This window comes from Cryptomeria japonica, chromosome 10 (genome assembly GCF_030272615.1).
Source record: "Cryptomeria japonica chromosome 10, Sugi_1.0, whole genome shotgun sequence".
In the NCBI taxonomy this organism is placed as follows: Eukaryota; Viridiplantae; Streptophyta; class Pinopsida; order Cupressales; family Cupressaceae; genus Cryptomeria; species Cryptomeria japonica.
The window spans coordinates 595,813,863-595,839,280 of NC_081414.1; positions in this window are offsets into that span (position 1 = coordinate 595,813,863).

Here is a 25,418-nt window from a genome sequence, read left to right on the forward strand (position 1 = left end):
CTCGTACTTGTCTCTAAAATCATTACATAAACTTAATCTTTGTGAAACACTCATCTTTTCTATATTTGACATCAATGACAATCCAATGCCAACAATCCCCCCTTTGGCATTGATGTCAACTACATGCATCTTATCCCCCTTTAACAATAATGGCAAAGGGTGTACCTAATGATAACAACTTATATGGTAGTACCACTTTTAATTTCCTTCAAGATAATATGAATTTCAGAGGATAGAAGGTGCAGACTCCCCCTGAAACCAAGCCCCTTTTGATGATTTTAAGGAAGAAAGGAGAATGAGAGGACTCCCAACCTCTATTATTTTTTTGAAAATCCTTTTTGATAAAGGCTTTGTGAATATATTCACCACCTGCTCTTGAGTAATAACATAATCCAAAACAACTTCATTTTCTTGTACCTTCTCCCTGAAAAAATGATACTTGATAGCAATATGCTTCATCCTAGAATGCATAGCTATATTTTGGAAATATTTATGGCACTTATGTTATCACATAAAATAGTGCTAGGTTTAGAAACTTCTACCTTCATATCTGAAAATGTTTGAACCATCCATTAAATCTTAGTACAACAAGGGGCAATAACTATACTTTGCAACAAGACACACTAAATGCATAATATCAGGCTTAGATGGTGTAAGATAAATAAGGTTGCCTATCATAGATCTATACTTTGTTTAAGCAACACCACGGGAGTCATCATCTTTTCCCAAGGGTGTACTCATTAGAGTACATTCATCCATATGAAACCTCTTAAGAACCTCCTTTGCATATTTGGTTTCAGACAAGAAGATACCTTGACCAAGTTGAGTAACCTGTAACCCAAGAAAGAAAGAGGGTTCTCCCAACATAGACATCTCAAATTTTGATTGCATAAGGTTAGAGAACATTGTGCACATATCATCATTATTGCAACCAAAAGTGATATCATCTACATAAACTTCTACCACAACAGCATCATCACCTTCAATCTGGACATAGAGATTTTTGTCCACTCCTTATTTTGTGAAACCTTTTGACATGAGATAATTGTCCAACCTAGACTAGCATGCTCTAGGGGCTTATTTCAAGCCATATAGAGCCTTTTTCAACCTATAAACATAATATGATTTTTTTATACATTGAAAACCTTCAGGTTGCTCCATGTACACTTCTTCATAAAGATAACCATTAAGAAAAGTAGGCTTAACATCCATTTGATAAATTTTTAAAATTTAATAAAATGAAAATGGTAAAAACATCCTTATTGCTTCAATCCTAGCTACAGGTGTAGGAGTCTCACCAAAGTCAACACCTTTTATTTGCTTCTTATCACTTTTCCATTCTCATTAAGTTTATTTCTAAACACCCATTTTCCCCCTATGACATTTTTATGTTTAGGTCTAGGGACTAATGCCCAAATCTTGTTCTTTTCAATCTGACTTATCTTGTCCTCCATGTCATTAATACAACATTCATATTTTATAGCTTCAACCATCTTTTTAAGCACTTTGAACCTATAAAAAGCTTCAAATTTATGCTTTAGAAAATCTACCCATGTCATTCCTATATAATCATCTATAAAAACATTAAATATCTTCTCCATTAATGGATCTTATCCTTGTAGGACCACACAAATTAGTATGAATAAGTTGCAAGGGTTTAGTAGTTAAATGTTACTTTGTTTTATAAGTTATTTTTCTTTCTTTATTATGTTGAAATTCATCATAAACTCAACACTTTGAAATCTGAAACAAATTTGTAATAATAACTTTGAGAACAATTACTTTGTACCACAATCTTCAAACCCTCAATCAACTTTATGCCTTTCATGATGCCATTAGCACACACATAGATATTTTCCAATCTACACTAGCCTGGTTCATAAATATTTGTCCTTTCCTTGTTCAGACATTCTTCTCTCATGAAATTTATATCTCGAAATAGAAAATCTATTGTAACTTCCTTCTTAACAATAACTATACTTCTCCATTGAATGGACAAGTATTTTATATGCTTCCATCCACTCAATACTCCTTTTATCTACAAGTTATGGAAACATTAGCTTCTAAATCTTTTCATCACTATTAAATTTGCAATATGTAATTATATGTCTGTGTAGATTTTTCACTTCTAATTCTCCATATGTTAATCAAGATCAAAACCCTCAATATTTATATTCCAATAATATTATATCTGCATCACTACCATATCAAATCTATATGGTTACCTCTTTCATCTATCTCAATTTTGTTTTTCAAATCATTGAATTGTTATATATTCCTTTTTCTGAAAGCGTAATAAAATTTCTTTTCAACTTACTTTATAATCAACTTCTACAATAGTTATTAAGAATGATGTTCTGTTTCATTTAAAAACTGTTATATTATATATTTCTCAAATCATGTTGTTATATCCTTCTAGCTTTGCGAGCACCTACATGGCACATGGTAGCTAGTCGCAACATCGCAACTTGATAGGTGCTTAAATCATCAAACCTTATGAACCTACAATTTCTATATTACTTTTATCTTTGTGGGCCCCTCACACGACATGTGGCAGTCGATCACAACATCACAGGTCACAGTAACAGTTATCTCTGACCACTAGGATGCGGCTCAACTTTTGCTGTGACTATTTGCAGTTGACTGCAACATCGCAATCTCCTTTGGTAGTTAATGCTAACTATTGTGATCATGCGCCTAAAGGGCTATCATAGTATCACAACCTTCACTTGGTAGTCTATCCTGACCACTATGATCTTGCACCTAACACATGATGTTAAGTCCTAATGGTCCATCATAACTTTGCAGTATTCCTTGATAGTCTATCTTGATAATTGTGATCTTGTGCTTCCTCATCTGCCATGTTATCAGTTCATATCAAAATTTTAATTGCATCAAGTCATCCACATCATTAGACACATCACCTTATTTGATTGGTCACCTCGACATTCGCTTTTTCGGGACACCCTCCAAGTCGAGCGAAAAAAAAGTGAGTCATTTCTCACTTAAACCACATTCATTGGTCTATATAAGAACTCAATATTGTCATCATATTGCCAATGTGGGATAAATGGCCAAGATCATTACCCACATAGTATGTTTCTTCTACACAATCTGTTTGGTCTGACCAAAAGTTCACATCAACTCTACATCTTAAATACATATCATGTTTGTCTTCTTTGTCCAAAATGCAACCTCCATGATTTCTTTAACGCGCTTTAAGACTGTTCAACATAAACACAAACATGGGTTCTTAAACCCATTCTACTGATATTGGTTGACATAAACAAAAACATGGATCTCATACACATCCACTCTATCAACTTAGATTGCATCATCCTTGTCAACCTACACTTAATCTCTATGACACACTCATAGTTTCTATATTTGACATCAATAACAATCCAATACCAACATAGCCTACAACAATAGAGGTTAAAACCTATAGGAATAATATTATTCTTATAAATATTGATTTGTAACTTGCATTAGCCAATTATTACCTACACTAATAGATAGTTTGAGGCCACGAGTAGGGGCCTACAAATTTTTATACATACCTATAGTTTGATGTAGGGGAATCATAACTTTTTGGTATTATCTTTTTTCTAGTCATTTTATGTGTGTTTGTTTTAGCTTAAAATTGATATATTTGATCATTAGGAGGAGAAACACCTACTCACTGGTGAACACTAATGAAAATTAACATGGGTAATATAAAAGAAATGATCTAAGTAATAATTTTAAACCTAAAAAAAGAGTTACCTATTTATGATAGGATTTTGAGTGTTGTACCAATTTTAGGTATATTTTTGTGAGAACTTATAGATTTTTTGATGGACTTTGGTTAGAGAAAGAAAAATAAGGAGAAATAAACGGAGAGAAAGAGAGAAAATAGAGAGGAAGAGGGAAAAAATTGGGAAGAATAAAATAGAGAAATAGAGAAGAGGAAAGAGAAAATGAATAGAGGTTTACATGATAGACAAACAACATGAAAGGGACAATAATGGATCCTTAATTTATAGCCTAATAATTTGAAGGGAAGAAAATGAGTGTATAAATGACCATTATTATAAAAATAATAAAATAAAATGTTGCCTTTTAAATCTAGTTCTCTTGGATTGTATCTTTCTTCATGTAAATTGTAATTTTTTTGTTTTTCACTATTGTACAAATTGACTATTTTTTGTGTAAGTATCTAGGTATTTTGTGAGTTAATGCTATGCTTTCAAACCTCTTTAGCATATGACCTAGGTTCTTACACAATAAATTTTTTTCTTGTAGAAACTAACTATTTCAACTATAACATAGGTCCTTTTGCCAACAACTAAATATTTTCTCCTAAGAATCTTTTTTAGGCCTCTATAGAGGTTGTATGAGCTCGTTTGATCTACACAACCTACTTTCTCTAGTTTAATAAATAATGTTTTGAGTAATTGCAGTGGGGGTGGGTGCTATAAAAGTTTTTTTACCAACATGATGCAACTAAGGTGTTTGGCCCATAAGACTCAGTCTTGACTAAGGTCTTAATGTTTAGTGATCCTCTTTATAATGGATGCAAAGGGGCTGTTTTTTCCAAAGATGATTGAAATTACCTAGTGGTGATGTCATTTTATACCATTCAAAAACTCAAGATAAACTTTTGACATGTATTTCAACAAATAATGACTATTTGGATTTAATATAGGGTTGGACCACAATTCATTTTGAAATTGGATAAATTACGTCAAGATAGTACTTAAAATCTTGAACTAGCTTAAGACTGCAAATATAATATTGAACTACATAAATTTAATAATGTTTTTCTTAATATTAGAGATATCTCAAATAAATTATAAATATCTCATCAAAAGTATCATAATAGAGAAGACGTTTTGATAGTCCTCAACAAAAAAATAGATTATGTCAACCATAGATGTAATGTCCCCTTTTACCCAAGTGAACATCACTTAAAAGTAGCAACAATTATTTTTAATCAACAACATATTACTTATTTATTAAAAGATATAATGATCATACTCACTGTAACCATCAACTAAAATTAAGGACAATAATGATTTTAATTTAAATAATACTTAACTAACAATCTTGTCACTTCATACTTGAGTTTTCTCTTCCCTATATAGTACTTGGCCCAACCTATCACATGTTCTTGCACATATGTCTACACCACTAGATGCATAATATTAGATCTATCAAATGTTAGATATATGATTAACAAGATAAATCATAGTATTACTCAAACTAGATCAATCATATAGTACTCTATTGTTAAACTCACGAGGGTAAATACATAATATTAGGAAGGAATGATAATATTAGACATACTCAAAGAAGAGTCAGACCTAAAGTGTTGGGGGCTCATTACAAATGGCCTTGCCTATGAGAAAGTGCAGAGACTTCATAGTTAGACTTTAAAAAGATATAAATTTGTAAAAGTGGGTACACAACCCTTTTTAGGGCCTCATATCGTAGAGAGTTCTCTCATCGCTAAGGTGAAATAGAGATGAAGTCTCTAGGCTAGATTTAATATGCATATTATCCTCACATAGGTCTCCCTATAAAGATACTCAAACAAATATGCTTTGTGATCATGTATAGTACACAAAGTAACAATCCTAAGACATAAACTACTTTTTAATGGATCATCTCAAGGGAGATATATCCAATACAAGACTCTTAGAAGTAGGCTATTTATAGCTAATACACATGGATATCACATCACACATCATATTAATTTTAATCTTTTGCCATTACCAGATAAGAGGTAGCAAATTTTCTTAACACCTTCATAATTACATTAGGGTCACTCACTTGACTCCACATACAATAGTTTATCTAAAAATACATAAGCATTTTAAGATATGAAGTTTTGAGGATAATCATCAATTTGTTATAAATAATACTTAACCTAATAGTTCATATGAGAATCTCTATCTGTTTGTTTTGCTTGTGATATTATATTGTAGAGCCCCCATTGATGGTTTCCTTTTTCCAGACTAGGTTTGTAATTGTTTTTAATCTATCTTTGAATTGTTCCATAAGAGAACTATTCCAATCTCGAGCTAATCTAGGTCCTTTTACTCATTACTCTAATTTTCAGATTTTATCCAAAATGAATTCATTTGGCCATACTGCCATTACAATCTATATTTTGTGCTTTCAAAACTCTTAGGATAGAGATTTGTACTGAAACAAGGTCATGACACAACAAACTTGGTCAACAAAAAACTACAAACAAAGTTCTCACAACCAAAATGTTGATCAAAATCAAATTCCACACTCTCTCATTCACGTCTTTGTGATCAAAAGTCTGTCCAAATTTCATATATCCCATAGGTTGCATATTCCTCATTTTGCTCCTACATTGACTTAACATCAAGTCAAAAACTTTTGTTTAGGAGGTCGTTAAACCCATAGGTCTTCATAGCTTGCATAGTCCTCATTTTGCACTTGTATTGTCTTAGGATCAAGTCTAAGCACTTACTTAAAAATTTGTTAAAAATCAAGAGACCCTCCATTATCAATCAATATTTGATCAGTATATGTTCCCTTTCTCATTAGTCTAGTATAAGGTATCATCATTCATAGTCGCAATCCGGGTTGAAACAATCCTTAATCTCTCTTGCACAGTGTCCTCAACATTGTCCTTCAATTTTGTCAGTCTCCGATTTTGCATGTTTTCTGGTCCAAACTTGCATCCAACTATTAAAACCAATGCCTCTAGGGTCAATTAGAATCTACCAACTTGTGTCCGAATTATTTTGAACCTTGTAATCAATCAAGCTCTTAGATTCTATAGGTACAACTAGTTCACCTTTTTAGAGTCATCTTAAATCCCATAAAATAGAAAAATATAGGTGCATTTTATTTATATTATCATCCAAAATCCCTAAAATCATTAAAACAATCTATCAAAACCAACTCCAAAGATTCATATTCAAAATCCTTTCTCATCATGGAAAAGTGTTGAGCCCTTCCAAGAATCCCCCCATCCATATCCAAATTCCTACCCTATGTCAAGAGGATAATCCAAAGTCAAAAGAAATGAGTCCTAAAATAAATCAAGATCAAGAACAATCCCTTTCATCTAATCCAATTTTTGATTAAGATCCCACCTGTCAAGAGTCTTATGATGATCCCCTAATCCTTTTGTATTCATTTCATAATGATACCCTTCCATCTCAAGAGAAAAGTGTCTTTCCTAATCCCATTCAACATCCACTTCCTATGCAAGATCATGATATACCTTCCATCCCCTTCAATGATCTAATTCAAAATCAGGACAAAAGCACAAACTCCAATGATCCTATTCCAAGTCAAGATTAGAGATTCCCTTCACCTCCATGTCATAATCCTCCTAATCTTCCACAAGTTCCCATCACCTCTATCAAATCTATTAAGCAACCACATACCTATCAAATGGGTTCCTCTATTGATATTTGATCTAGTCTACTTCATTATCCTATCATTTCTTCCATACCATACCCTCCTCAAAATGGACTTGTGTCTTGTTTTAAAAATAACATGCATCCCATTGTTAAAAATATTACATGCATTATCAAGGCAAAGGGTTAGGCCTACATTAAAAAGATATATTAGAACCCCTTCATCTCAAACAAAACCTCAATTGTCATGGCCTTGGCTACACAACTCACTCTCAAAATGTTGGTGTCCCTACTAAATCCCACATTCCTCCATCTAAATCCAAGCATACACAATCCCTATCCTTCAAATCCATTTTTGGTGCTTTTATTTCAAATTCAAAGTCTTCCTCCCTTCCATCCATATCAGGATCCGACATTTCTCCATCACCTATCCATATGATCCCTAGCTCACAATCCAATTACCATGTCATAAATAAAGATTAGCAAAGGCATACATATTTGAGCACCTTCAAACCATCTACCTACATCAACCCACCCAAAAGACCTTCATATCGTTCTTATACATCCATGAATCACATTCCCTTTGGAACCAATTTAGATGCTAAGAAAAAAATCCATAAGTCCAATAATCCACATACATCCAAAGATCGACACGTCTCATCTAAAATACATGTCAAATCAAAGAAAAATCTAATCCCAAAGAAAAAATCAAAATCCAAAAGGCTATAAAGACCCATTATGAGAGAAGAAAAATAAAAAAATATGTGGATTCCTAATTCCTTCATAGAAGCAATGTTTTCCAAAGAACTAGAAATAAAAGAAAAGTCAAAATCAATGTGGACTCCTATAAAAAACTTGCATCCCAAAGAAAAAACAAAATTGACATCCCACTACACATATCCCACTATCCAATTTTATCCTTCCTTCATCCATTTTGGGTCCATATGTCCCAAATTCAATATCCACTCCTCTATCAAAATCTCAAAATCCAAGATCCACTTGTCCTCCATCACTCTACCAGCCCTCAAGGTGTGTGCCAAAGTTGATCTTGAAATTTTTTTCATTTATCCTTGTAAAAGTCTTCCAATATCTTGTTGGTCATCAAACACCTATGTTTCATCCTTCCATCCCTTCCATTCAATCCTTTTCATAAATCATAGATATGAAATAGGCATTAGTGCCATTTTGTCACATGCTAGTCCATGCTCAATCTTATGTCTAGTCCATTTCCTAGATATATTATCATGAAACGCTTCAAAATTTGAGGTTGTTCCTCTTTAACACTATCTCTTGGTTGGAATTGGTACTGGATTTGGAAGAAAATAACTTGTTCTATCTTGATGCTGACATCTTCTAATTACTATATTTCACACACTTAATCAATATCGCTAAGTTATTTTAATTTCTTAGGTGAATACATGACTACTGAAAAATCTTCAAAATCCTCCTTCAGTGCCACTGTAATTCTCTAACCCAGGTAAGATTCATTTCTTATGACCCAATGCACAAAAGAATGAATGAAAAGAGAAAAAGTAATTTCAAAAGATCAAAACAATAGCATGAGCAAGAAATGAAATGTCGAGAAGGGAAAAGCAAAAATATGGAATATCAAAATGCTTGGCTGTCGAAACATGCAAGTAACTCCATTAGGGATATGGATGCCTAGCTGGAAATGGAGCAATATTCATAATATTATAGTGATAACCTTGTTGGATATATGGACGCTCGCTATCAACGAGGCTCTATCCAAGATGCTTTTGAAGTCAGGATAACTCATATAGCTAGTCACACTGAAGTCTAAAGATTACAATGATCATATGAGCCAGAATAAACCCATTTGCACGCATATGGGTAATAAAATGCTAAGTACCTTGATCCAGTTTGGGATTCTTCTTCCCTTTTGAATATGCTTCCTAGTCAACATATATGTTCAGTTGAATTTTTTGGAGGTTCTAAGTGTGGGTTGGGTTTCTATCTTTGAAATGTTCAGGAACACTTATTCAATCAATGCTAGATATAGTGACAATCTCACACATCACCCTTTTTCAAATGGATACCTCAATACTTGGATGCAAGTTTCATCCACTCTAACCTTCCTACCCCATCTCCCCTTATCCTTCGTCCACTATCCATTACCCTATCTGCATCCATCTTGCTTTTCCATCTTTGATCTTGATAAAGCTAAGGATCTTCATAAGCATCAAGCATCCTATTTGATTTACCTTATCCATACCCTCTAGTCCATATACCTTATCATATCAATTCCTTCCTTCCATCATCCATTACTACCTATGATCTTGCTTCTCCTATTCATATCCTATCTCCATTCGTATCCCCTTTTCCATCCTTGATCTTGATCAAAAATAAGGACAAAAAGAAAAATGCAAAAACATGGTTTCAAAAATCTCTTGGCATGTCCCTTCACATGGACCACGTGCCATTCAATGCACCATGCCATTATCTTACACTATCCAACCCCTTAGCTTGGAAATATGTTATCTATCATGTGGTAGTCCTCAGAAACCAACTCACTTCTAATTCCATAATAAGCTACCTTCGTCTTTCTCCTATTCATCTGCACCTCAATCCATTCATAAATTTTCCTTCATAGACACTAGGGGCAAACAAATACATCTTGCTTCTAATCCAAAAATATCTAAAAATCAGAAAATATCCTAAAAAATCCAAAACAAATCATAAACTATCCTGAAAGAGTCCAAAAAAATCATAAAATATCTTGAAAAAATACAAAAAAATCATAAAATATCTTGAAAAATCCAAAAAATCAAAAAATATCTTTAAAAAATCCAAAGCAATCATAAAATATAGTAAAAAAATCCAAAAAAGTTATAAATGTCTTGAAAAAAGCCAAAAAATCAAATAAAAGTCCTAAAAATTAATCCAAGAACATCGAATAAACTCCAAAAAGACTAAAAAACTAGAAAAACAATAAAAACCCCAAAGACAATCCATCAATCACAATTCACAATAAATTTACAAAGATAAACATTTGAGAAAACACAACCAAAACATCATGCCAAACATTGAGCTTAACAAATCAAGCATCAACAGACAAACTACCAAACTAGTCTACAAATTAATTGATCAACTACCTATCAGTTTAAGCATCCTTACCAAAAAAAAAATGTGCCTTTATGGAAACATCATTCCTAAAACAAGCACTTATAAGATATCATCTCCTAACGGATACATCTTTCCTAGAATGGACATCCTATCAAACAATCATCCTATCCAAAAACACTGATCCTTGGCAAGAAGATCGGTATGGCTACTGACTCGTTTGGTCAAGTTGGTCTTATCTTTTATTGATTTATCTTTTATCAATTGGCGATATATCATGTTCCTACGCTACTTGAGGATGTCCACAAGTCACTAGAGGAGTTGATATGGTTCATGATATTTTTCTTTGTTTTTTGTTTGTGGTGTAAATCGATGAAGTTATGGGGCAATGATATTTTGGGTGTCTGTCTTGGTACATTCATTTGGTAATTATCCTATGCAAAAATAAAAGTCAAGGCTAACTATTCTTGTGACTATCACACATACCTTGACCCTTAGTGCTACACCTAGAATGGAGGGGTTCATTCCTTGTTGGCATGTTTTTTTTTCTAGAATGGGATATCATTTACACCTTGGTTCCTTATACCCTGGTGTACAAAGCTCCATTGATACATAATAAGGCTCGATGATGAAAATGTTCTTCTATAATAAAGACACAATAATTTGTGATAGTTTTATTTCCTCATATCATCTATTCTATCCATCAATCAATTCTATTTCCTAACATTATTCACTTCTTAATAATTATTCTTTACTTTTATAATATTTTATCATTCATCCAACTTTTATCAATCATTTGTCTTATATAGGATGTATCCTTCTTGAAACTAGATTCTTTCATCAATCATTTGTCTTATACAGGATGTGTCCTTCCTAAAACTAGATGCGATCATCTATCTTTGTCTTATACATGATGTATCCTTCCTAAAACCAGACATTTTGATCATCTTTGTCTTATATAGAATGTGTCCTTCCTGAAACCAAATTTGATCTTTATCCAATCATTCCAATTGATCCAATCAATTCGATCAATTCAATCAATTTTATCAATCAATCAATCAATCTACAAATCACTCCAACCATTTCTTCTACGTAATCAAATCCATACATGTTATCAACTAATTGTTCTACTATCTCTCATATAAAAATTCTTCTTATTTCAAGAGATCATTCATGCTTTTAATGCACAAACAATCTGTCGAAGGGAAATCCTACCTCCATCTCTCGACATACTAGGAAATATTGGGCCAATAATTTTTTTTTGTTTTATTTGGAACAATGTTGTTCCAACATTATCTCAAAGAGGGAAAAATGTAGACACTGAAAAATGTCTCATCACTAATATGCTAATTAACCCTTTTATTGATTTAATAATTATTTAATGAAGTTAATTTTATTCTTACAATTAACATTTCATTACTAATTATTTTATTTCCTTCCAATCATTTGATCATGGTCCTTTTCTTATTATTAATTAACTAATTTAATATTCAATTAATACCTTTAATTAAATAATAAATTCAATTTATAATAATTAAATAATTTATTTTAATTATTTAACTAACTAATTCATTCATGCTAGTTCAATATTCAATAATTAAAAAATCCCCAAATTCTAATTTCAATAAAATATGCATTTCATTTCATATTTTCAAAAATCTAAATTCAACTCAAATGAAATTCAAAATTGAATTTCAAACCAATTTCCTACAACACATGTCAAAATCCTGTCTGGGCAATCAATTCAGTCAACTTCCTAATCAATTCAGTTATCTCCACAGTTAACTCAGTCTAACTGCTCAATCACCTTTTCTATCTCACAATCATCTTTTTCTAACATATCAATCAAATTAGTTAACTCATCAATCAACTCAGTTAACTAATCAATATATCTAGTCATCTAATCAATCAACCTAGTCAACTCATCGATGAAATGAGTTTATCTTTCAATCAATTCAATTCAACTATACATTAGCTTTTTATCTCACTTCAATTCCACCTTTCAATCAATCTCTCTTCAATTTCTATAAATTGAGCATCCATTTCCCATTTTCAACAATTGCAATATTTGAATTCTTGTGTCACATTGCATGTTAGTAGTGCAACATTGAGATTCATCATACCACGAGAAGTAGAAGAACAATGGAAGCGATGTTGCAATAGGGAGTTTTAATTAGTTTATCTTATTTATCCAATTTGCACACTTGCATTGATATTAGGGAATTTGTTAGTTACATAGGGTTTCATGATTTCTCTTTTATTCTAATTGGCCAGATTTTGATGTAATACACCAACAATTGTTTACATCATGTACAACTCTTTCACATACATGACACTCCTTTTGAGGCTTGGATGAGTTACCAGACTTGGGAGGACCACCAAATTACTTCATAGTCTTCTTGCCTCTATGATGTGTTGTCATTACATGATCCTCCTGATCATGTTCTTGCCTTATTGATTCTTCTTTCTGGAGTAGATTCACGAGCTTCTCAAAAGTGGGTGTCATTTTCTGTGATATCCAAAGTGGTCACAAATACCTTGTATCTAGAGGGTAGTGCCCACCAAACAATAGGCACTAAAACTGCACCATCAATTGTCTCACCCAATGCTTGTAGCGAAGCTCTCAACTATACAATCCTTTTGAGGAAGGATTCTAATTGTTCTCCATTCTTCATCTTTAGGCCATGTGTATCTGACTCTACAAGTTTAGGATTTGATTATGATTCTTCACCTGAATCACCGTCTTTATCTTATCCCATGCATCTTTGGTTTTGGATGAGTCACGGATAAAGGGCAGGATGTCATCAGACACATTGAACATAATGATCAATTTTGCCTTTTTGTTGGCTTGATTAAATTTCCTCTACTTATTTACATCTGTTTCCTGTACTTGAGATAACTGGGAGTTTGGAAGAAGAAATTTTGGAGAACTTACTACCATTATAATAGCCATATAAAGATGCTATTTTCGTAAGTCGACACTCAAATCAACAATATGCATAATCTCTATCTTTTGTAACCTAAGAATGTCTATAATGCCTCATCTTCATGTTCAAACTAGAGGCCATGACAAAGGGGACACCTTCGAAAATATCATACAGATATCAACTGAAAGAGTAGTATCTCATCACGAGCATAAGCATGGACATAATGAAACCGTGAAGTATCTAATTAAAAATGCCCAATATCACACATATAAATGTTTAAAGTATTATAAAGAGAACTACATTTTTGGTATTTATTTTCCAGAGTTTAAAAACATATTAGGCTTACTGTTTTGCAAACAACGAAAAATTTTCAACTGAAGAAAGCATGGGATCACAGAGTATCCACTTTCTGCTGAACGAAATGAAATTATGTACCCATGATGCACTGCGTTATTTCTAGATAGAAGATACGAATAATAAAAATAATGCTCGGTGAATCAATATATAGCAGGCTTTGCACATGGCTCTGAAATCACATCCAAAGAACATAAACCACCATCTACCTTAGCCCTCACAAGGGCCTATGAAGAAGGAATCGGTCAAACTCACTCATAGACTCTTTGTCACCGTTAGACTGCTCTCTGTACTATAGAGCATTTCCAGACTATCGTATAAATTGAGAGTCACTATAGAGCTAGAACATTGCCAAATTCACCTCGTCTCTAGGTCATTGCCATACTGCCCCTAGAAATTGTGGGTTATTCCCAAAATGACCTATAGATCATACTGAAGTGAAAACTTGCATAAAAAGTCCACCTTCAATACAAGTGCCTGGAATAATGAGCACCACATTGAGCCATGACTTCACATTGTCCCTATAGCGACTCCTATTCAGGTGAGCAATGACGAAAAGAGATTCAATGTGCTCATCCACCATGTTTTGCAACACCTTGACGCTAACATCGAAAGCTCTTCTATGTGATTTGATCACAAAACACATAATTTAATTCTCCACAAACAACTGATTCAACAACATAGACTAATGATACCAAATAAACTAACATGACTCCATTTGGATAACATCATGTCTCCAATAACATGTGCTACTTTAACATAAGAAATTCTCTCCACACATCAAACAGATGCTAAGACAATCAAATTGCAAGCCCGTTAAAAAATCCAAATTTATTCAAGTGATAGGGAACCCAATCACCATGAAAACAAATGTAATATAGCTTCCGTCGAAGACTACTAATTTCTCTAATATCATTTAAAAAATTATATCATTCGAATTGATCTCCTTTCATTGTAATCATGTGTTTATACAAGAAATAGGAGATAACCTGTGTGTTTGCCAGCAGTGATGGGTTCAACAAATTACCAGATCAATTCCTAAATACACTGCAATAACAAATCAAAACAAATGAAAACAAACTATGCATGGGTGGTTGGGTGGACAATGGTGGTATATGCTAACAACAAAGGGGGGACATTCTTGATAGTTAATCATCTAGGGCTGACCAGGGCCATGAACATGTCATTAATGGCATTGGGCATCCATTTTAGGACCCTGAATGTGCAATTGCCAATATTCCAGTATTGCCTACTAGTAATGAGTTCTTGCATATAAGGGGCAATACTAGTAATGAGTTCTTGCATATAAGGGCTTTTGAAAAAATAATAAATAATCATTTTTGAAGCATTCCACAGATGAAATTTGAATCAGTAAGTTATTAAACCAAACATTCCTAAACCACTCATCTAAGAATTTCCTTCTCGGGACCCTCGAACTGTTCACAACTTGAAAAAAATGGCAATGCTTTTAAATCTAGTCTTTTCCCGAGAAATAACTTTAACCATATCAATATTGGGAGTGATAAAGAGTTTATTGGGAGTGATAAAGAGTTTTGAGGGAATGATATTAGGGTGCGTACCTTGTCTTCCATCTAAGCCTTCAGAATCATCTACAAATGAAACAATGCTAGCAATGAATTGAGCATTCTCAAAATGACCATCAAGGGTTCTGCTAAGGGCATCTCTAAAAGACTTATTGTTTGATGTTTTCAGAGAAGAAGGCTTATTGTCCTTCGAAGAGGGGTCACTGTCCATGGGTTGTACGGATTACCGCCAGCCCTAAATTCATTAAATTTATATTATGCCAACAAGTACGCTAATCTAGAGCCAACAAACAGATCAATAATCATACTCAACATTGACTACACACAATTAGGATGAGGATAAGCGAGAGTAGAGGGTACTTACTAGGGTTAGAAACCCCAAACCTGGGCGGAGGAGGTGTGTAACCCTCCTCCACGATGCGAAACCCTGATTCAGCCTTGATCCTTTAGTTGATCTTATAGAGCTAAAACAATTTATAAAGACAATATACAGAAAAGACACACACAAAACAATAAATTTTAGAATAGAAAATATAATTTTATTCTTATTATAATTATTTGCCTTCCAATTCACTCAAAACGTATTTATTTTAAACTTTATTTAAACCATTAGAAACCACTTGTTTAAAGTTGATGTGACCTCCATTCTAAAATACGGAGCCTTAGCCATCATGTCGAGTCAAAATTATCTCCAGCCATCAAAGCGTACGCCCACATTTATATAAAATTAATTTTATTATTCTTATGAAAATGACGAATAAAGGGTGTGGGAAATTAGTTTTACAGTTATATTGCCTCCTGTGGAGCCTGAATAGTCATTATGAATCAGCCATAGATTTCTATAGAATCAAGCACAGTATAGGAAAAATACCAGAGTTCCAAGGAGTTCCAAGTTTTTCGGCAGCGTTAAAGCTTCTTCCTTTGGAGAGCAACATTCTCTATTCTTGCTATTATCAGGAAGGAGGTGGATGGCACTGCTGAAAAGCTTGAGTCCCTCGGAATTCTGATGCTCTGCTTGCTGAGATCGATTTAGAAGAACAAAGCCTTTTGTTTAAGAGGTGCGTGTTTCATCACGATTATTTGGATTAATCTTGGCAAAATTTCTTGTTTTTCTGGTATCTACCTCATTAGATTTGTGGTTATGAATTGTGTCGAATTAATTTTTCTGATTTCGCAGGAATCGAGTACCTGTAAAAAACCCTTGCGGAGCTAGCCGTCCATAAATATTTCAGGCACAAATATTCTATTGGATCAGGAGAAGAAACCCCATCTATCCGAAAAGAAACCCTAGCGCCAAATCCTGGTAGAGGACACTATAGCAAGGGTTAAAGCTTCTTTCTTCAAGGAACAAGATTCAGATTCTTGCTATAATCAGAAAGGAGGTGGATGACACTGCTGAAAAGCTTGATGCTCTTCTTGTTGAGATCGATTTGGAAGAATATAGTTCTGAGACCAGGCGCTTTGTTTAACAGGTGCGTGATTTGATCAATGATCATATGGATTAATCTTGTAAAGTTTTAGTTTCTTTTTCCCGTTTCTACCTTATTAGATGTACTATTATAGATTGTGTTCCGGATTAAATTGTTTGATTTTTTGGATTTTGTAGGAATCGAATGCCTGTGTGAAACCCTTGCGGGAGTCAATCGTCCATAAATATTTCAGCCGCAAATATTCTGTCGGATCAGGAGAAGAAACCCCATCTTTTAAAGAAGAAACCTCATCTTTCGGAAAAGAAACCCTAGCGAAGAATCTTGGCGGAGGACACAAAAAAGATTTTGGATAAGTAATTTGGAGAAGAAACCTCCAGCCATGCGATATCTGGAAAAGTGATGAATTTGCTTTTGGAAAAGTAATGTTCCAGATCATTACTAGAAGAACCAGAAAGAACAAATCGTTTTCGCCTGGCAGTACTATCAACGCACAGAGCACAAGAATTCAGGGATCAAACCTCAATGGAAAATAGTTGGTTGGGAAAGCTGAATAAAATTGCATTAGCGAGGTAGCTGACCAAAGCTGGCCATGAGCACCATGCTTCTCAGGTTTGACACAGAAATTAAGTAAGAAATATTCATCTCCAGGCATCATACAGAATTTGTCATAAAAAATTCAATTTTACATTCTTACAAGGTTTCTGAGTAGGATGAGGAAAGGTTTTTGGCAACTAACAGAAGAAATTTATCGGCACATTTCAAGTAAAAAATCTGCTCTTCAAGTAAGTAGGTAGGCCGTACCCTCTCAATTTCATTTTCTTGCATTTTTAAATGCTTGTTTCTTTGATGAAATTTTTTAAAATTGAATGTCATTACATTCATGTTTTTTATACGCTTGTTTCATGTAATGAAGGCTGAAGTTCCTGTTTTTTCTTTAAAATGCTTCTTTCTCTATGACTGCTGTGAAATACTGATTTTATTAAATTAAAATAATATTTAGTTTTTTAATAACAAGGTGTTAATTATTTTTAATTTTATATTAATTTTGATGGTAGGGTTGAATTTTTTTATGTGATATTATCTTTGTAAATTTTTTATTTTATTTTACAGAATAAATATTTGAGTTTAATTATATAATCATAAAATTTAAATCTTTATAATCAAATAAAAAGATCTTTTTGTCTAATTAAATAAAAAGAATTGTATTATAGTCATGATGATCACATAAATTTCATGGCTTATCTTTTTAATACACTTTTTCTTAAGAACATTAGTTTAAAAGGTTATTCCATACTTACATAATCACTAAAACATAATTAGTACTTACACTCTTGAAAATCTCAAATTTCATAAATTGCCTTTTGTTGGGATGTGAAGCCCAACTGTCACATGACCATTCGACTTCCCCAAACTATTCCTTTCACATCTAAATGTGATTGTATAAATGACTGAGTGCAGTCATGTATGTATTGGTATTGAGAGTTGATTAATAGAAGTTATTCCCTGCTTTGAGTGTGGATGTAGGCATATTTGCCGAACCACGATAAATCGTGTGTTGTCTCTTTTTATTGCTTTTCTGTTTCTATTATTGTTTTCTCCGCTCTTTCTAATCTTTACAATTGGTATCAGAGCCATGTTGGCTTGACCAAAGATGGAGGAAGAAGGAGTAGGTAAAATTTATAACTTCTATGGTAGTTTTACGTTCCATGTAAAACTATGTTTCAAGCGTCGCGTACATTGGTGGGATGGCTGGAAGAAAGAGGGGAACTCAGTTGAAGAGGATAATCCAGCAAAAGAAAAGGATGTTGGGATTCTTATTTTCTCTCCCCTTGAGCCAACCTTGGCACTTATTGGCCAAACCGTTAATGGCCGGGAAGTTGTTGGCATTCGTGTGGTGAAGGTTGAACGCCATGATAGTCCCTGTATAGACGCTGAAATTTTTAAGCTAAAAGATGTTGAAAAAGTGGTTGTTGTTGAAGAGGATGAACTCAAGAGATTGTGGGAGGAAGAGTGTATGCCATTGGAAACCCAAGTTGAATCTGCTGTTGACTCCCAGGATGAGGAGGGTGCAGATTGGAGTGAGGTAGTAGGGCAAGGAGGCCTGGGAGAAATTTTGGCTTCGGAGAGCTCTGTGGATGGCATAGCCTTGGCGAAAATAAAGAGGCACTCTCATAATGATGACTGATGACAACCTTTGTGTAGATAATTTCATAGAAGCCTATGAGCCTATGGATTTAGATGACATAGTAAATGATAAAAGTCAGTTTTTTGGTTTGAAGCGAAAGCAACCATTGACAGAAGCAGAGGACAATGGGCATCGCTCCAAGCAGTTTCAGGCATCACATGGAGTGAATGAAAATGTTATTGAATCTATTAATGCTTATTCTAATGGAGGAGGAGATGTTTTATCTCGACCAGAATGCATTGACATTCACCAACCTGACTGGATGGATGTGGATGATAGTGCCAATGTCGATAATGAACAACCTGAGGGTGAGAGAACTCGAACTCGTGATAATAATCTATTGGAGTTGCTTGATGATGAAAATAATGTCGTTGTTTTGTTCATTGTAAGGTCTGAGTTTTATGTTTGGATATTAGAATCCAGTAATTATGAATCACTAGATATTCTGTTATGAGGGAGTTTAGGTGATGATGATGAAGAAATGTATTTTAAACTGGGACAAAGTGGTGTTTCGGTTTTTGGCATAATGGGTGAGTTTGTGCCTGATAGAGTTTTTAACTCTACTTTGATTTGGAAAAGGCTGATTCGAAGTGTATGTGAACAAGAGTTCATGAAGCTAAAATCTAGCAGGTTGGTTTTAATGTGAATTTTGAAAATGGAAGCAGGGATGCTAGTGCATTCGCTGTGCCAGTTGGCCTTCATGGGGGAGATTGTTGGGATGTGAAGCCCAACGGTCACATGACCATTCGACTTCCCCAAACTATTCATTTCACATCTGAATGTGATTGTATAAATGACTGAGTGTAGTCATGTATGTATTGGTATTGAGAGTTGATTAATAGAAGTTATTCCCTTCTTTGAGTGTGGATGTAGGCATATTTGCCGAACCACGATAAATCGTGTGTTGTCTCTTCTTATTGCTTTTCTGTTTCTATTATTGTTTTCTCTGCTCTTTCTAATCTTTACACCTTTCATTAGTAAAAGGAATGTAATTGCTTAAAGTTGTGTAATTTTTTTTGTCAAATACTAAGATGTACATACAATATGGAACACACTTGAAGCTTTTTGTATTAAATCTACATTTTACACATTTAAAAATTTAGTAATAAAAAAAACAAGGTTGTCTTCAAAATAATAAAGAAGTGAAATGAATTGATTCTTTTCTTTGCAAAATTTCAACTTCTATTAGACATTTAGGTAATGAGAAAAATTGAAGGGTTTCCCCACATCCAAAGCAATCATCCATCATCTATTGCATTAGTTTAGAGTCATTCTCAAAATAAAAATACAAAATCATCTTCCATATCTTTCAATTTTTATTTCCAAAAAAATTATTTTTTAGAATACAATATGTTTATTGAACAAATAAGAGTTGAATTTAGTCTTTCTTTACACAATCTATAAATACATATAATGTCTTAGTATTTTTAAAATTAATATTTTGTTTATTTTTTAGAGCTATTTTAGTTTAATAACTAGAAATAAAAGGAGAACCATTAATGAATTTTTTTTAATTGTTTGATTTTTTTAAAAATAATTTTCTCTAAAGTTATCATAAAGATGACTTTTTATTATGGTAAACACTTTTTCTTAGAGCTATAGACTGGAAGGTACAACCATGCAACAAAAGAATACCATCAAGATATAGGACCACCTCTTAAGGTGGTAAAAATCCCAAAATATTTAAGTTTTTTTTTTAAATTTATCTTTACATTTATTTTCTTAACAAGATGCCTTCTAGAAGGGATTAGAGAGGTTATCTAAACACAAAGAAGAGGATCAATCTTATTTCTTATAAGGGCTAAGAGACATGATGAGGAACACAACTAGCGACCTTGATCAAACCATTTTTTTTGTTTATCAAAGAGGAGTTATTCTTAAAAGAAAAATTATTCACAACAAAACAATCCATATCTTCTAGCCATAAAGAGCGGACTTAGGAGTTGGAAGGAACCAATAGATTCTTATTAAAACTTTGGTCACCTAAGAAAATATCACACTCAGCAATAGCATGTCCCATCTTGTGATAGTGATGAAACATCACAAGCAATAGCATGTCCCATCTTGTGATAGTGATGAAACATCACAAGGGAACCCCCATAATTAATCTTTTGAACTCAATCTCTAGATTTGAAGAAAGGTTAATCAAGGAAGAGATTTTCTTGACAATGACAATATTAATCTAGTCTGTAGGTAATTCTTTATAGATCTAATCATCTCACCAAACATAATGAGATCACCCAAAGAGCAAGCTATAATAGTCCACACTTCTTCATCCCGAAACTCGAATAGGTGTTCAAAAAGTCTAACCTCACATTGGTTCTCTTTTAATGCCAACAATGTTGAGACCCAAAACTAGTTCCCCACTTCATAAGGAATAGGCACAATTTTCTTGAAAGCCATGGACTGTCATTAGCATTTGAAGACAATCAACAAGAAGAGATAAAGAAATGAAAAATAAGACTTCGGAGAGAACAACAATATTTATCGCATCTTTGGTTTTTCTTTTTATCCTCACCTAAGGTCTAAAAGTACCCACATTTGGTGTAGCACCCAAAAAAATTCCCTGTGAAAGAGTTCACCCATATGGAGGATAACTTGTTAATAATCTTATTTGTACTTTTAATACATACTTTTATTTTATAATAGGATGGGGACACTCCTACAAGGAGACACAATCCCCAAAGATAGGAGGGACAATGGTCCAACCATTGTAGATGCTATAGGAGAGGGATCATAATTGAACTCCCAACCTTAGATGTATTTGAGAGGACTGAGTCTAGTCCACCAAGAACTATTGGTATCGAAAGAGGAGGGGCCACATTATGAACATATGAACACTCAACAAACCTTGAATCGACATCATAGAACACTCTTTCGATCATGGGGTAAGGTGTAGTGAAAAGAAAATTATTTTGTACACATGTAACTAGAGGTAGAGGTCTGATAATTTAACATCCTCCCTAAAAGCTTGAGGATATTGTGAGACTTAGATTTGATTCCTCACCATTGTCATCCTCATCATCTCCACCATTTGAGCACTCCTTTATTCCACTTCTCTTTTCATCTGCATCTCCACCATTTGAGCACTCCTTTATTCCACTTCTCTTTTCATCTGCATCTCCACCATTTGAGCACTCCTTTATTCCACTTCTCTCTTGCCCAAATGGTCTCTGGCTCCTACTCATCACCATCAAATAGCAATGATGATGTTATTATAAATATTATCGTCTTTTACGGTTGGGTTCTAACATTATGGTTGATGAGTTGTTCCTATAAACTAGAGTTTTTGCTAAAACTATAATGATTCGAGTTTCTTGAACTTCAGCTTCTCGTCTGAGTTGATGTACTAAATATTTGAGTTCTCTTACTTTTAATGACCCAAAATTAGAGTTTTGTTAGGAGGCGAAAGGGACGCGGTTCATTTTATTTGGAAACAGAAAATAAATAGTCGGGGTGTGGCAGCTTCAGTGCAATTAAAAAGTGGGGGCCTGATACATCTATTTAAATTCAATACTTTCAATTTTCTATTCAAATTATCGTTTTGATTTTTATAAATAGTGTTAAATGTTTTGATTTTTATAAATAATGTTTAACTACAGTTGATATGGAACAGTAAAGATTCAAAACTAAGACCTTCTATTAACTGTTGAAGTGCTCTTTCTCTGAACAGCTCATTGTCAATCTGAATGTGATTTATTTCTAATTATTTGAATTTCAGTTTATATGAATCTGTGAGAGCTCAAACTTAAGATCTGGAGTGCTTTTAGAACTGAACAATTGACCCTCTTTGAAATAAAGATATTATCGTACTTGTAATATCCATTTCAATCATCCACCAGACCGCCCAACTGTTTCTCGTCGCTAAAACCACCTAGAATTGTGAGTTCCATTCTAATTTATGTGGACGACATTTGATTTAGCTTTGTATTCATTCTTTAGAACGCTACTTCCATTGTGGACATGTTCATATCAGCAAAGAAGACTCCGAACTAGTTTAGTTTCCATGAACTTGAAGGAAAACCCAACCTAGCCTCATACAATGCAGTTTTGAACCTCACAAAACATTTTTCTCTGGTTATTTAAACAAAAAAAATTTGCAGAAAATTAAAGGAATTATTTCTAGATGGTCTGTAATGCTCTTCCACGTCTATTTAATGTGGTCCATTATTGATTTTTTTATTTCAAAGTTTTTAAAATATTTTTTTATTAATGTTGGCTGGCTTAACACAGTGAATTTGCTTGGACCAAAATTTGTCTTTTAACCGTACATGGGCAATCCTGGATTACATCATGATCTTTTAGATTTATAAGCATGAGCTTCACTAGAAAGTAGCTAATGACTGTTGTTTGAAAACATTCTGCTGCCTTATAAGATGGGATTTGTGTAGAATTTTAAACCTGACCTATCCTCTCTGAACCAACTGATTAGCAAACAATAACAACAAAAAGAAGAAAACACCAATATCTTTATTGAAGCTTAATTAAAAAATTACATAGAGGCTGTATATATAAAGAATTTGCAGTCTAGAAGAATAAATAATAACTGCAGTTTTAAATATATTCCTAGCTTTGCATGGAAAGCTACTAAGGCTCTCAAATTAAAAAAAGCAAACTACTCCCTAAATTAAGAATACAATAAGTGCATGCACAACATGCTTTATTTACTAAAAACAAACTCATGCAAAAAGCAAAACTAAAAATAGTCCTAAGGATTCATGCATGCTAGAGTAAATGCTTTATTTGCATGAATAAACAAAAAAAAACTATTAACTAAAAATAGCTTATGCATGGTGATGAATGGATAGCTTCATGTCCAAACTGGAGTTGCATGGAGCTGCATGCTAGAGCAGCATCACTTATCAACATACTCCCCCTTGATGCTGAGAGGGCTGACAATCTTATCTCGTAGTGCTATAAACTGAGCTTTCGCAACCGCTTTGGTGAATATATCTGCTAGTTGATCCTGGGTGTTGATGTGCTTCAATTTGACATCCTTCTTTTGCACCAAATCTTATATGAAGTGATATTTCAAATCAAAATGCTTAGTTCTGTTGTGATGAACTGGATTCTTAGCTAACTTGATGGCACTCACATTGTCACAATAAATTACTGTAGGCTGAATTTGTTTTTCTCCAATTTCTTCCGAAACTTTTCTGAACCAAAGAGCTTGTGTACCTGCTGACGTAATTGCAACATACTCCGCTTCTGCAGATGAGAGGGCAACAATAATTTGCTTTTTTGAGCTCCAGGTAACTAAACCAGAACCAAAAGAAAAACAATTTCTAGATGTAGATTTACGGTCATCCATACTACCTCCCCAATCTGAATCACTAAAACCTACTAGATTGAACTTTTCAGAAGGGTAGTAATGAATACCAAAACTTAAATTCCCTTTCACATACCTCAAAATCCTCTTGGCTGCCTTCATATGTATTTCAGATGGATTTGTCATATACCTTGAAACAAGTGAAATTGAATAGGCAATATCAGGCCTCGTGTGGATTAGAAACATCAAGCTCCCCACAATACTTCTGTAAGTTGTCTCATCAAGTAAATCAGCACCATCATCTCTACATAACAAATCTCCATGAGCACTTGGAGTGGAGGTAGGGTTACAATCAGTCATATTAAATTTCTTCAGCATATCCTGTGCATACTTTGTTTGACAAATGAAAATCTCATCCTTACTTTGATAAACCTCCATTCCTAGAAAATATTTCATTAGACCAAGATCTTTCATCTCAAATTCTTTCATCATAGCAGCTTTGAATTCATCTTTCATCTTAGAACTACTACCCATATACAAAAGATCATCAACATACAAACTTATGATGAGAATATCAATACCTTCTTGTTTGTAGTATAGGGTAGGATCACTCTTACTTCTCTGGAAGCCATTCTCTTGAAAGTATCCATCAATCCTGGCATACCACGCTCTTGGTTCTTTCTTGAGGCCATACAAAGCCTTCCTCAACTTGTAGACATAATTATCTTTTCCTTCCACTTCAAAACCTTGTGGCTGCTCCACATATACTTCCTCTTCTAAGTACCCATTCAAGAAGGCACTTTTCACGTCCATATGATGTATGCTCCACTTCTTTTGAGCTGCTAATGAAATCAGCATTCTTATGGTCTCTTGTCTTGCTACTGGTGCAAATGTCTCTTCATAATCAATTCCATACTTCTGTGTGAAGCCTTTAGCAACTAGTCTCGCTTTGTGTCTTTCAACACTCCCATCACTGTTAAATTTGGTCTTGTAGACCCATTTGGTGCCAATCCTTTTTTTGTCATGTGGAAGTTCTATTAACTCCCAAGTATCATTCTTGTGAATGGAATCCATCTCTTCTTCCATGGCTTTCACCCAAACCTCATTAGTACATGCATCTTCAAAACATGATGGTTCAAAATCAGCCTTGGCTAATAAAGCAAAATTCACTGTTTCACCTACTGGGTTTTCTTCATGTACTTGATTTCCACTCCTCTGGTAGATATCACTCAATCTCCTT